Genomic DNA, 15,293 nt, shown 5'->3' on the forward strand with positions numbered 1-15,293 from the left:
GATGGATTGCTCCATGGAGAAAAACTAACAAGATGAAATTAAATAAAAAAGGTGGTACATATAGAGAGTGCTCGTCGCCAAATTATGCATACAGTACTATTAAAAAAGCTAGTACGTGCTTAAATGGGGTGCTAAATTCTATTAAAGAAATTATCATACGTATTTAATTCTTGGGTTCTTATTATTTATGCCACTAGTTTGTGTATCACAACTTAATTTTGTCATTAGAAGTTACAACTACTGAAAAATGCCATTGATCCGTGAGATGCCTGCTCAAAAATGCAATTAGATATCTCTAATATGCCATCGTTAAGTTAGATGTTTGATCAAAAATACCATTAGACATAGTGATTTTCACGTCAAACCCGTTGACCATGTTACATGACAAAAATAAGCCGATTCTCACAATGATAAGTGTGGCCCCGTTTGTCAGGAGTAACCAAGCGAACAATTTTATAGGAAAATAAAAACGCTGTTGGGATCAAGTAGGCCCCACACTTTATTTTACTGTAGTGAGATAGAGGGAGAGCTGGCATGTTGGTCCATTGGTATTTATGTCATTATAACATGGAAAAAGAGATTTGGGTCACAATAATGGTGTCCGGCACAACACACCCGTCAAATAAAACTAAGCACCCTGAAATTCTTTGACAAAACTAAGCCCCCTGAAATTCTTTGACAGATAAACCGCTGGCTATATGATGTTGGCCATATATATTGTACGTATATAATGTGAAGAAACGAGTGGTAGTCATAGTACTATACCAACTAAAAGATGAACTATAGGAAATACTAGTATGCACGTACTAAAGAGTTAATGTAACGTGAAGAAACATAACATAGTTCTTCTGGTGGCTCAGCACAACACACCCCTCAAATAAAACTAAGCACACCAGAAATGAAACTAAGCAACTAATTCGGTAGACACTGCATTAGAACCACCATGAGCAATGACACTGCCACCTTACTCGGAGTCCTTGTCCACGTCTGCAACTTCGTCCTTGTCCCTCTTCCTCTTGGGCGATACTTCTTTGCTTGAACCACACACTTGGCTCTTGCTCTTAATCCAACCCTTGTAGATATTGAAACAAAGGTAGCCATCCATTGCAGCATAGTGGATGTGGTCTATATCTAGTACATTCCACTGCCATGCACGATGAAACATGTGCAGAGGTTTCTTCAGTTTACCGTATGAAGGATGAACCATGGCTCCTGCCAGGGTCAGTATTGAAGGCTTATCACGGGAGGACACCAGCCCATTTTTCCGGAGGTCGAAGGGTTTGCCTACAATGAGGCCTATCCGTTCCAGGACTCTTTCGTCGTTCGTAAAGTCTAAAGTAACGAATTTGACTCGACCACCCTTGAGGAAAACCTTAAATTCCTCGCACTCAACTTCGGCATGGCATATGTGGTAGACCAAGCATAAGTCATGCATGAAAACCTGGATCACGGCGGGCTTCTTCCTCTCTTCCTCCTTTAGATTCTTCTCTTTTCCTAGGACTATGGTGTACTCAAAATCTAGCCCAGCAACCCACTCATCATTTGAGTTTTCGAACATGCGTCTGAAGCGATCAAGGCATCCTTTCACCGTCGTGCAAGAACGGGTGTAGATGATGTCGAACTCATTGCCGGTGATGGTTCTAACCTTGTACTCACCGCCGACCGTGAATATTTGGGATGCCATGGATTTGGGAGGAGGGTTAGGATTAGTGGAACTGCCATAATGTGAAAGAACGGGACGACTAGGAGCGGTTTATCGATTGTAAAAATGCCGAGTGGGGGGCGCGTGTGAACGGCAGGGTAGTGGCTTGCCTGGTGGATAAATGGATTCATGCACAGTACTATCACTACTGGAATCAGCTAGTTTGCCATCTGCCAGTTCTTTGCCGTCCGCTAGCGGACGGCAAAGAAGCTCTTTGCCACCAGCTTCCAAAAAGCAGACGGCAAAGAACTGGCTGATGGCAAAGACAAAGTTTGCCATCAGCCAGTTCTTTGCCGTCGGCTAGCGGACGGCAAAGAGGGAGGGGCCCCACTGACGAGCTGCAAAAAAAAAACCTGACGGGCCCCCCTCTTTGCCGTCCGCTAGCGGACGGCAAAGAGCAAGGAGGCGGACGGCAAAGGTTGGCGGACGGCAAAGAGGGAGGCCCCATGTAACGTTAACGGGGCCGCGCCCCACACCCTCCTCTCTCTCTCCCACCTCCACCGCCCCGTCGCACCACGCCCCGCCGCCGCCCCAGCGCCCCCCGCCGCCGCCCCGGCGCCCCCCCCGCCCCGCCGCCGCCGCCCCGGCGCCCCCCCCGCCCCAGCGCCCCCCGCCGCCGCCCCGGCGCCCCCCCCGCCGCCGCCCCGGCGCCCCCCCCCGCCCCAACGCCCCCCGCCGCCGCCCCAGCGGCCCCCCCGCCCCAGCGCCCCCCGCCGCCGCCCCAGGCCGCCCCGCTCCTCCGTCGCCCCAGGCCGCACCGCCCCACTCCTCCGTCGCCCCAGGCCGCACCGCCCCCCTCCTCCACCCTGCAGGTGAGGCCTCCTTCTTCCTTTTTTCTGTTTTTTTAGTTTTAGGTTTATGTTTAGTTTAGATTTAGTTTTAGTTTTAGGATTAGTTTTAGGTTTATAGGTTTAGTTTTAGTTTAGTTTTAGGTTTAGATTTAGTTTTTTTCTTTTTCTGTTTTTTTAGTTTTAGTTTTAGGTTTAGTTTAGTTTTAGGAAAGAAGAAAAAGAGAAAAAGAGGAGATCAGGAGAAGAAGAAGAAGAGGAGGAGGAGAAGAAGAAAGAAGAAGAGGAAGAAGAAGAAGAAAAAAGAGGAGAGGAGGAGAAGAAGAAGAGGAAAAAGGAAAGGAGGAAGAAGAAGAAGAAAAAAGAGGAGAGGAGGAGAAGAAGAAGAGGAAAAAGGAAAGGAGGAAGAAGAAGAAGAAGAAAAAAGAGGAGAGGAGGAGAAGAAGAAGAGGAAAAAGGAAAGGAGGAGGAAGAAGAAGAAGACCCCGACACCCCGACCCCCCAAGCCTGACCCGACACCCCGACCCCGACCCCGACACCCCGACCCCGACCCGACACGGTACCCAGACCCCGACCCGGCACCCCGACACGACACCCCGACCCCGAGACCCCGACCCCGACCCCGAGACCCCGACCTTGACACCCCGACCCCGACCCCGACCCCGACACCCCGACCCTGACCCCGACACCCCAAGCCTGACCCGACACCCCGACCCCGACACCCCGACCCCCCGAGCCTGACCCGACACCCCGACCCCGAGCCTGACCCGACACCCTGACCCCGACACCACACCCCGACCCCAAAACAACACCCCGACACCGACACGACACTACCCCGACATCAACACGACACCCCGACCCCCCGACCCCGAAACAGCACCCCGACCCCGACATGGCACCCCGACACCGACAGGACACCCCGACCACCGACACCTCCCGTAAAGGTGTTCTTTGGCCTTCCAGAGGCCGACGGGGTCATATATTTGTGAATTATTAGTTAGGTCATATATTTTTCGATTTTGTTATGAAAAACATCATATATAATTGTGTTGATCATGTAGTTTTAAATGTGTAGTTGTTTCATCGCTGCGAGGTTTGGTGTTCGACGACCTCGCCGTGCGTTTGACGAGCTCTGCCCCTTCGTTCGTGGGTGAGCACAAATGACAAGTCCTCCTCCCCCATTAATTATTTGATCTATTCCGATGAAACTTGATAGCTAGCTATGTATGTGTCTTGAATCATCAGTATGCGTAACCAATATGTGTCTCCCGTTCGAAAGCATCATAGTTATAAATATGCATGCATTTGCATATATATAACCTTGATTCTTTCGAATTGTCCAACGCTATCCATGGACAGCCCGAGTATGTGTAGATTGGGTTCGTTTTCCCATATGCTTTGCTCCGGATCCGACGCATATATTTCGTCAATGCCTCCCCTGTTGTTCTCCGGGTACACATCCTCTCTGTTTATTGCAGAGACGTGTATCAGGAGAACAACGGGGAGGTGCTGCCGAAATTTTGCGTCGGATCCGGAGCATAGCATGGGAAAATAAACCCAATCTACACATACACGGGTGGGATTAGGACCTATCATTACCTATTAGAGTGTAGGTTGCATGGACGTAATAAAATTGACAAAGTAGATCAACTGATGAATATATACATGATGAATATATACATGGTGTGTCCAGTAGCTCTGAAAGTCAAGATGAGTGACCGTGCTTGGATGTATACCGGTCACACTAGTCAGAACAAATGGAGCGCTGAATGGTTCACAAAAACTAAGGGGTTTGTGCAAGCCGCATTTGCAAATGGCCAAAAGAAAACCTGGTGCCCCTGTTTCCGGTGCGGCAATTGGGAAAGAAGACAGAGGCTGAAATGGCAAACACCTGCAGAAGAGTGGTTTTACGCCCGATTATACGGTGTGGACATTTCATGGTGAGTCTGCCCAACGTGACCGAGCTGAGGTGGATCGTCGTCGCATCGACGAGCATGGTACCGGGATGGAAAACATGGTGCAAGGCTATGATGATGCTCGGGATTCGGACGAGGAGATGGAGGAATCTGCAAAGGCCTTCAATGAAATGTTGGAGTCTTCGAAACGTCCGCTCCACGAGCACACTGAGCTTTGTCAGTTGGATGCCATCTCACAAGTAATGGCTCTGAAGGCTCAGTTCAACTTGGGCAGAGAATGCTATGACGCAATTATGACAGTATTTGGACGCTTTCTACCCAAAGGCCATGTAATGCCTGCAAACCTGTACCAGTCAGACAAAATCCTCTGTGCACTGAAGATGCCCTATGAGAAGATACATGCCTGTGAGAAAGGATGTGCCTTATTTAGGCTTGACTATGCGGACTTGAACTATTGTCCCATTTGCAAGTCTTCCAGGTATATTGTGGTAGACAACGGTATGGGTGAGAAGACACAGACCAAAATCCCCGTTACTGTTCTTCGGTATATGCCAATCGTACCAAAACTTCAACGTCTTTTCATGGTCGAAGAGACGGCCAGACAGATGACATGGCACAAAACAGGCAAAAGAACCGAACTAGATGCAGATGGGAATCTGATGATGGTACACACATCGGATGGTGTTGCGTGGAAAAAGTTTGATAAATTACATGCTGACAAAGCGGCAGATCCGAGGCATCCTCGAGTCGGCATCAGCACGGATGGGTTCAGTGTGTTTGGTATGACGGCAGCCCAATACAGTTGTTGGCCCGTATTTGTCTTTCCACTCAATCTCCCCCCCGGACAGATTATGCAAAGAAAGAACATTTTCCTGACGTTGATAATTCCAGGACCCAACTATCCGGGCAAAAATATGAATGTGTACATGCAGCCGCTTAAGGACGAAATGCGCCTTCCTCGCCGCCACCCCGGCTGTTTCACCCGAGCACGTGACTGCTAGGGTGGACTCGTCCGAGGAGGAGGCTACACGGACTCCGGTCCACGGGTCTTGGGCCCACGAGCCTCGGGTCGACTGGCCTTCGGCCCACGAGAGTTAGGCCCACGTGACCCCGGAGGAGCACACGTCCGGATGGGGTACCTGGCCGGATCAGCCTGAGGAGCCGAGTGGCCATGCTGATGATGGTGGGGAGCCGACTGATCTTGAGGAGGAGGGGGGCACCGTCTACCAGCATGGTGCTACACGGCTCCCGTCCGTGCCGGTGACCCGCGAGCAGAGGTGGTTGATTTTCCCTGATGGGGAGAGGTACGTAAGTGCATTTAATATTTTTGTACCTTGTGCATTCACATTTTTTCAAATAACTAATGCGTTGGCCTTGTCATGCTGCAGGGGTTGGGACCACCATCATAGTGTCCACCGGCCCAACTCCGTCCTTGGAGTTCTTTGCTGGCAAAACTTCCCAGGGTTTGTCACATTGCCTGGTGAGGGTCGGCTTCCAGAGCTTGGATTGAGCTGGGAGCACTACGTGGCTGCCCCGGCCCCGCCGGGTGAGATTATCGACGGTGTCGTGTGCGACACGAGGGCAGACATGGTGATCAGAAAGTTTTGGGTAATTTCTCCTTTACACATTTAAAAATCTTCAACTAGCTAGTTATTAATTGTACTAATCAATATTGTCTCATTTGATTGCAGACATTCTACAGGTGTGAGGAGGGATACGAGGAGGATGCGGCACATGTTATCGAGAACGTCTGCAAGCGCCTACTCCAGAACTTACGGCACGAGGCTCGGGTGCATGCTGTTCGAGACTACTACGCCTTGCGTGGTATCAAGAAGACCAAGCCGGCGTGCCGCGATAAGTTCCTGAGTAAGGAGCAGTACATGAAGGTAATTCTTAAGGCCTTCTCTACTTAAGTTCCTTCATTTAGTAATTCTTAGCCGTAGCGCTCAAGTTTCTATTTGCTAACTTAGGCGCCTCCGAGATGGTGTGCGGATCGGATGGATTGTTGGGAGGTGTTGGTCGGTGAGTGGTGCTCTCCACAATGGCTAGCCCTCCACAACGAGGCCAAGGACAAACGTGCCCAAATGGAAGGTGTGCCACACCATCAAGGCAGCTCCAACTTATATCAGTTCGGGCGCAACTGGGTATGTGGTTTGCTTCATGATTCATGCAATTCATTCATCATGCTAGCTTGAGCCCTTTAATTACTAATTTTCATTGTTTCTCTCTTTCAGGCACGCTACAATAAGGCGGATAAGGTGCCAGAGGTGTACGACCTGTATGCCATGGCCCACACTGCCTCTTTCAAGAAAGTCAAGGCTTTCTCTCAGTCTGACCTCGATGATGCAAACAACTTCACCAACATCTCCTCCCACAACAAGCTCGTGAGATATAGAGATGAGGGGAAGGCGAGGAAAGGGGAGGACTTTAACCCGAGCCAGGGTCCCATTGATCCAGAGCTGTTGATGATATCTGGTGGCGGGAGGTCCCATGGCTCCATATCCATTGGAGATGGACTTATCCGTTGTCCTAGCACTCTCTCGGAGATCAAGGCGCGCCAGTCGAGCTCCGCTCCTGAGATAAGGCCTCATGAACGGCCAGTGCAACTCACCATCAAGGTTAGTGATACGTACTCAGTTATCTTTCTCCATTACATTCTGTGCGCTTCCATCAATGATTACAAATGGTCATGTGAGTGGTGTTGCAGGCTGCTATACAGAGTGAGAGAGATAGAACGGAGAAACTTCTGGCGGAGGCGGCGGAGAGGCAGCGGGAGTTGGAGGAGAGGACGACAAAGATGATGGAGGAGGAGAGGGCACGGAATGACATGCAGGCAAGGGCCATGTACGAGCTCCTTGTGGTAAGTTTCTTCTGCAGATTAGCCAAAACATTCATGTAGTATTTGTCTCATTACTAACTAGTATGACTGAGTCGTCAAAACCAAATGTGCAGTCTGTGTACGAGAAGACAGGTCAAACCGCTCCGCCGATGCCAGTGATTGCTCCTGGGACCACGGTGAGTTCTATTGAATGGACATTACTTGCTAGTCTTAACATTTGAGTGTCATCATGCTAACAAGACATTGGAAATGATCTTTGGTGCAGCGTAACTCCAGACAAGCATCGCACGATCCTTCTCCAGCTACCGACACGAGCCACCCCGCTCCTACACCTCCTACATCTTGGTAAGTTTATCTAGTGTTTTGCTTAACACATGCATAAAGACCTAGACTTAGCTTTATTTCCTCCAATGCTTACCATAATGACCTAGACTTAGCTTCTTCACCTCCAAAATGACTTAATAAGCTTACTAACCTCCAAAACCATCCATTTTACCTAAGTTAGCTCTAAAACGATCTGTACTTAGCTTACTTATGTCAAAAATTGCATAATTAGCTTAGTTAGCTTATAGACGATCCATTTTACCTAAGTTAGCTCTAAAATGACCCATTTTACCTAGGTTAGCTTATAAATGATCCAGTCCATCCAAGTTAGCTCAAAAATGACCCATTTTACCTAGATTAGCTCCTTAATGATCCATTTTACCTACGTTAGCTTTAAAATGACCCATTTCACCTAAGTTAACTCCAAAATGACCAATCTTACCTAGGTTATCTCATAAACGATCCATTTCAACTAATTTAGCTCATAAACGATCCATTTCACCTAGGTTACCTAAAAACGATCCATTTCACCTAAATTAGCTCTTAAATGATCCATTTCACCTAAGTTAGCTCAAAAAGATCCATTTCAACTAAATTAGCTCATAAATGATCCATTTCACCTAAGTTAGTCAAAAACGATCCATTTCAACTAAGTTAGCTCATAAATGATCCATTTCACCTGAGTTAGCTAAAAAACGATCCATTTCACCTTAGTTACCTCAAAAATGATCCATTTCACCTTAGCTAGCTCATAAACGACCCATTTCAACTAAGTTAGCTCATAAATGATCCATTTCACCTTAGCTAGCTCATAAACGACCCATTTCAACTTAGTTAGCTCATATATGATCCATTTCACGTAAGTTAGCTCTTAAATGACATACTCTTCTTGTTCTAGTCTTCTTCTTGTTCTACTCTTCTTGTTCTAGTCTTCTTCTTGTTCTACTCTTCTTCTTGTTCTACTCTTCTTGTTCTAACTTTCTTATTTTTCATTTTGCAGAGTTCATTCACTTGACGAAAGCTTGCATAGATGGAGTGCTCCTTATCCCTTTCTCTGTTTCTTTTTGTATCGTTGAACTATGCATGTATCGTTGGATGAAACTATTGTAATATATATGGTTGGATGCCTCTATGTTGAACTTGTTATGTATGATGGAACTATGATGAAGTTATGTGTTGGATGCATGTAATATATATGGTTGGATATCTTATATGTTTGCTCTGTAATGGCCTTTTGAAATATATCTATATATGTCATCTATATTTGTGATGAAAATTGTTGGATTTAATAAAAAACAGATAAAAGAGCCAATATGCAGGCTCTTTGCCGTCTGCCACTGAGGGCAACGAGCTCTTTGCCGTCTGCCGCGGACGGCAAAGAAGACACGTGGCATCCAGCTGTGCTTCCTGGGAGCTGACCCATTTGGCCAGTTTGCCTACAGTGGCAGACGGCAAAGACTTTGCCATCAGTGGCAGACGACAAAGAACATGCCATGTAGTGACGTGTAGATGACATCACACGGCGGACGGCAAAGACACTAGAAAGTTTGCCGTCAGCGGCGGACGGCAAAGGCCTGCCATTAGCCACTTAATGGACTGACAGCGCAATTATTGCCGTCCGCCTTCTTTGCCGTCTGCCGAGCTCTCTTTGCCGTCTGCGGCAGACGGCAAAGACTTTGCCATCAGTAGCAGACGGCAAAGTAGCTGTTTACGGAAGCCTACATTGCCGGAGCCTTTTGCCGTCTGCGGCTGACGGCAAAGGCCTTTGCCGTCCGCCATTCATGCCTTTGCCTCCCGCCGTGGCGGACGGCAAAGTAGCTGATTCCTGTAGTGTATGGGGGCCCAATTAGATGTCATGTCTACTCGACGCCCAATTAAATGGCTTTCGATGTCATGTCAAGCGTCGGAAAAATTACAGGTGAGACGGAGCTTCTGAGAGCCCTTGGATCTGAGATCGAACGGTTGCATGGCGTGATTCTAGACCAATGGGTGAATATCCTATCCTGGAGGGTTATTCTGCAAATTTTCAGCAACTTAGCATGCGACCATTCGATCTTAGATCCAAGGGCTGCCAGCTGCCCGTATCATGGTCACGCCTACCACGACCGTCGCCTCGCTTGCATGGTCGCACCCTTGGAGATTTAACACGGTGTGTTAGGCTATCTGATGTTGGCATGTCATACATACTCATCACTTAGTCACTCATACTACAACAAGGTTAGGTATAAGGTTGGCTATAAGAGTATTTTTTGTTTACTTCTCTGTATCTCTTTCTGCGTAGTATTTACTCCATTTGCCAAGGAGTGACCTCCTCCAATGAAATGGTGCTTAGATGAGGTGCTATGGGCATTAAATGGCTTAGCAACTCAAGTCCCTAATGCATAGGTGCTTAGTTTTTTGTTGCTAAGTTTGCTTCATCTAGGTACACGCGCTTAGAACCGTTTCTTTCTAGGGTCACCAATCTATTCTCTCTCTTATTAATTAACTTGCCACATCAGACTTTATGCCTATGTGGCAGGCTTAGCACCTATAGGATCAAGTAAAATAGTGGGCTATAAGCCCGCTTTACATGGCATTTTTGCATATGTGGGGGAAAAAGGCCAGGTAAAAGTGGAGGATTGGGCTCTCAAGCAAGAGCCAGCCTCTACATGGTGGAGCATCGGGAGAGGCACCTGTACCTGTATGGAGGTGGTCAGGAATCGGGAGACTCATGCCGGTCATATAGCGCCGCAGTTAAAATGATAATGGAAAGTCAAATCACCGGGCCCCACCTGTCCTGCAGTAACTCGCTGTCAAATCTACTCCCTCATCTTCTCACGTCTGTGTCAAACCGACCAGACGGAACTACCCCGCCTATCTCGCGGGAAAAGCCCCGCCCTCGACTTTTAAATAGTACAATATACTAATTTCATATCCATGGATTGTGCCATGGAGCAAAGCCTCAAGAAAATGGCGGTACACATTTACGGAGTACAATATACAGCACGCCCGTCCCGTTCGCGTCGCACCCGAGACGGTCGGTCGGTCTGGCACGCCGCTCTCTGAATAGAACGCATGCCATATTGCGTTTTCACACACATGTGGGACCGCAATTGAGAACTGACCATAGGCTTACTCCTCGGCCCCGCAAGTTGGATGAGATAATAGAAGAGAGATAAGAGCAATAGTACTAGAGATGTGTTGTACATACGTTGGTGGAGGCCTCGACGTTGTTGCCTGGACGATCCCTGCATGACACGGAAGGCCAGTTTGTCCATGCATGTGACCAGACTCTAGCAGACACGCCTGGATTGGCTATGGTCTACATATCATGCAGGCTATGTTGTACAGGGCTGTAGTTTTGGTGAGAAATCTAAAAAAGGTTTCTTCTCATCTCGCAAAATTAGGTGTCATGTGCTTCGGATCACTGCGAGGGTTAAACAGCGACAACTGAGTTCCTCCAAGGCTCTAGTCATGGGGGCCACATGCACGAAGGCTACTCGACTACCATCTATGTCAAGCCGGCTATGTTAATTAGGGAATCTATCCATGGACCTCTTTTCTACAAGTTTATCTTTAATTTGAGCTTTGATCCTCGTCTAGTTTGTCCGCCGGGATTCATGTTGTCTCCTTTGGGCAGTGAAGTTATGGTTTCTTGTCATGTTATAATCTGGTGCTTCAGATCAAAATGAGGACAACTACGCCTCCGGGGCACGTGCATGAAGACAATCATTGACGAGGTGAAGCTGGCTCCGGTAGACAAAAGAAAACTAGTAGTACTCCACTATATAGGCAGGAGCCTCCGTGCTTGCTTGCTAGTGTTGCTCTCTTCACAGTGTGTCATCCTCTCCAGATCTAAACACGACAGTGGTGGCCACTCTCTCTCTCTCTGCTCACCGCTGGTCACAGATCCAGCCGGATCCTCTCCGCCGGGGAAGGTGAGAAGGTGCAACGTTCACGCTGTCGTCCTCGGCGACGGCTCTTACCCACTGCCGGTGCATCCCGATCAGCGTGCCCTGTCGTTCCCTCCCAAGCACCGCTCTAGGGAGGTCCTCCGACCACTTCTTCCTCGCTGTCATAGTGTGGGCAGATCCGTCCTCCCGCAGCCCACCTAGCGACATCCCGGCTACCCATAGGTATAACTTCCTTCGGAACCGGCCTTGCTCTACTTCCCGAGCTCCTGACGTCGCTTCATTTGTATCTTTTACTATTTCCCTGGTCCCCTCGTAGATAGAATAGATCGGCTGTTTGAAAGCCACCTAATTTTTTTTACTGTTAAAAGGTAAAACTAGTTCATGCACTCAAATCTAGTATGACTTGGTTCAAATAAGGAAGAAAGGGGGTGGGGGTAGGGGAAGACCTGTTACTTGAATCTAGGACTTGGTCGAAAGAGGAAATAATGGGGGCAAAAAGTAGGAGAGACTGGCTATCCAACTGGTCTCTAGGTCTAACAGGGAAATAAAGGGAAATGCAGTACAAACTCAATATAAACCCGATCTATTGGTTGAAAAAGGAAAGAAAGTGGGGACTGGGTGATAAGTCAACAGAGTAAGTCCAGCACTAGATTTGCTAGCGTCACACAATATAAGGTGGCTATACCGAACAAAAATGGGACCAACCCAGATATCCTGTTTTGATGTTTCTTGCCCCGAGCCACTCTTATGTAATGCCACTTGTAAAATGTAGCAGTCGCACTGCCAAAAGTAAGGACACGTTAAACCAATGTTGCTGGTAAAATGAAGCAATGGCACCATTAAATTAATGTCGTATTTAACGGTTGTCATATTTAGTCCTAATGCCCACACTAATATCTAGCAATGTTGCTGCTTTAGAAATTGCTACTGTCCTTGTAGGATTGCCATTCAGATAAGGAACATGCTTCTTTTCACTTGATGTATGTTTCATGACTTGTTTGTCACCCTCCTTTCCACCTTTTTTGTGCAAACAAAGACATACATTTCACGCTTTATATTAGTTCAACTGGACAAATGATATCCATATTATAGTTGAACATTCCAGGAGCTTCACAACCAACCTTGATGTTGCTCAATTTTATTACAAATAATGAAGAAGAAGCTCTATGGGTTTTGTTTTCTGATGGAAATGGCACCGGGGCTGGAGCCCTTTTCTTGAAAAATGAAGAAGTTGCTAGCTCATGGGACATTGCTTCATTTTAGGTGAACTGCACCAAAAGGTCCCATGAATTGAATCATACATGTTGGAGACTGGTGTCATCCCTTCTACGATGGCATAGACTGCAGACATGGTTCCCATCACGAGGTATGTTCCTTTTTGGTCTGACCGTTTGCCAAAGATCCTGCATGTTGAGTCTGCTCTTATGCTACTGTTTTGGCACTGCCATGATAAAGCAATAATGTTATTATTTTGCACCTTAATCTAGTGGAACTATTAATTTGAGGCAGTGTTTTGGCACTGCTAGTGGCACTATTTTTTTAAATATATCGTAAGAGGGGGTTTCCTCCGATTTCACTAAAGAAATCCAACCATAGAGAACCATTGTCCGACAACATCCCAGTGTAAATGGGTAGTTATGCAACTACTACTAGAACAGACTGAGTGCTAGCAGGAGACAAGTTCGCCACATAATCTAGGCAGGCAGGGGGATGTAGCACCAGCTCGACCAAGTTTGGATTACAAACCAAATGCTACCACAGAAACATCAGAGGGGAAGATAGGGACAAAAAGAGCCAGCTTCAGCATCCCAGTGTAAGCACCCCCGACCTCCATCCTTGCGACGCACGGTACACCTTGTTTGCCACCTACTCGACCCTAGTGCCACTGATAAAATGAAGTAATAATATAGTTAAAATAGAGCAAGTGTCCTCTCTATCATTTCATTCTCAATGTAGATAAAGAAAGTGCTTCTCTTTGTTAGTATATGTTTCATCAACTAGTCCCATTGTTAGTGTTTAAGCGTTTCTGCAAAGTGGGGTGCTTAATTTTAGTTGATATGCACAAAAATAGAGATTGGAATGTCTCAAGGCCCCTCCTTGTACTACCGTTGTACACTAATGTTCATCACTGGGAGAAGGTGTATCGGGGAGACTTGGGTCGATTTCCAGTATGAGGCGTACCGTATGAGGCATCGTAGGGCCCATCTCGCCCTCGCAGCATGGCATACTATGATACTATCGCAATGTTTTGTTCTATTTATTAGTGTATGTTTCATCAACTAGTGCCACTATAATGTAATCACGCCTTTTCACTATCTGTGCAAATAGGGTTATTCAGCTGTATTTTGGTGTAACTGCACAAATGTACGGATGGAACCGGCATATATGCAGAGTGCAAGGTGCCAAGTCAAAATTACCGACGCCAACCCTGCTCCACCTAAGCATTGGCACCCACCACCATCAGTGGGATGTGTGGCGCTCACTGTGGACGGATCTTTCTCGGCAGCAAATCCTCTAACCAAATGCTAGTAGCATAGACTTCAAAAAAAACACTAGTAGCTTATATTGGCAGTTTTCTAGGGTGTAGTCTTTTCTGAAAGAAGCACCAATCTACTTTTCTTTTTTTGTACACAGTGTCACAACTTTAACCCAAAGGTCTAGAGCTATTTAGGGTGATTGGCATAGTACTCGGAGATTGATTGTAAGCATGAGTTTTATTAGCTGTCACACTGATTGTAAGCATGAGCAGATGGAAGATTAGGTTATTGCGAGGCGAGCGTCGAGGGAACCGTGGAGAACGGTGGGGAAGCGACTTTGCGCCATCGAGCCTCCTCTTGCGGTGGGAGAACGAATACTCATGTGGCTCCGGCTAGTTTTGCACCCTCATGACTGGCACACCGTACTCGACCGATTCGTTATCCTCTAGGTGCTCGACCTTCGACCTGTACACACACCACCTCCGCCTGACTTTCGCCTCGGGTGAATCTGTCTGCTACATCGCCCAGAGGAGATACTCGATGAACTCGAAGGACTGCGGCGTGACTGCCGCCGATGAGTACATCGCCGCCCTCATCGCCGCCGTCTCGCTCTTTCACATACATTGCCACATGGCCCTCACCGTCCTCAAAATCTCCCACTCATTGTCTAACCAAGTAAGGATCTCCTTCAACCTAGCTAAGTTTTCCTGGTCGCTGATACATCTCCAACATATCTATAACTTTTCATTGTTCCATGCCATTATATTATATGTTTTGGATGTTTAATGGATTTATTATGCACTTTTATATTATTTCTTGGACTAACCTATTAACCGAAGGCCCAGTGCAAATTGCCATTTTTTTGCCTATTTTAGTGTTTCGCAGAAAAGGAATATCAAACGGAATCCAAATGGAATAAAACCTTCGCGAGGATCGTTTTTGGAACAAACACAATCAAGGAGACTTGGAGTGGACGCCAAGGAAGCAGCGAGGAAGCCACGAGGCAGGAGGGCGCGCCCCCACCCTCGTGCGCCCCTCACAGCTCCACCGACCTACTTCTTTTGCCTGTATATACTCATATACCCTGAAAACATCGAGGAGTGCCACGAAACCCTATTTCCACCGTCGCAACCTTCTGTACCCGTGAGATCCCATCTTGGGGCCTTTTCCGATGCTCCGCCGGAGGGGGAATCAATCACGGAGGGCTTCTACATCCACACCATAGCCTCTCCGATGATGTGTGAGTAGTTTACCACAGACCATCGGGTCCATGGTTATTAGCTAGATGTCTTATTCTCTCTCTTTGGATCTCAATACAAAGTTCTCCTCAATTCTCTTGGAGATCTATTCGATG

The 15,293-nt window shown here is 47.3% G+C and overlaps 1 long non-coding RNA gene across 1 annotated transcript; it reads left to right on the forward strand.

The window, feature by feature from the left end:
• The first annotated feature begins 3,562 nt into the window (after nucleotides 1–3,562).
• LOC147970775 (uncharacterized) lies at nucleotides 3,563–8,780 on the forward strand. The gene is made up of 2 exons (XR_015603265.1): nucleotides 3,563–3,640; nucleotides 8,570–8,780. It is a non-coding gene; the product is annotated as an uncharacterized LOC147970775 (long non-coding RNA).
• Nucleotides 8,781–15,293: the final 6,513 nt, after the last annotated feature.

Source organism: Triticum urartu, chromosome 5A, assembly GCF_056163025.1.
Source record: "Triticum urartu cultivar PI428250 chromosome 5A, HENAU_Tu73, whole genome shotgun sequence".
NCBI lineage: Eukaryota > Viridiplantae > Streptophyta > Magnoliopsida > Poales > Poaceae > Triticum > Triticum urartu.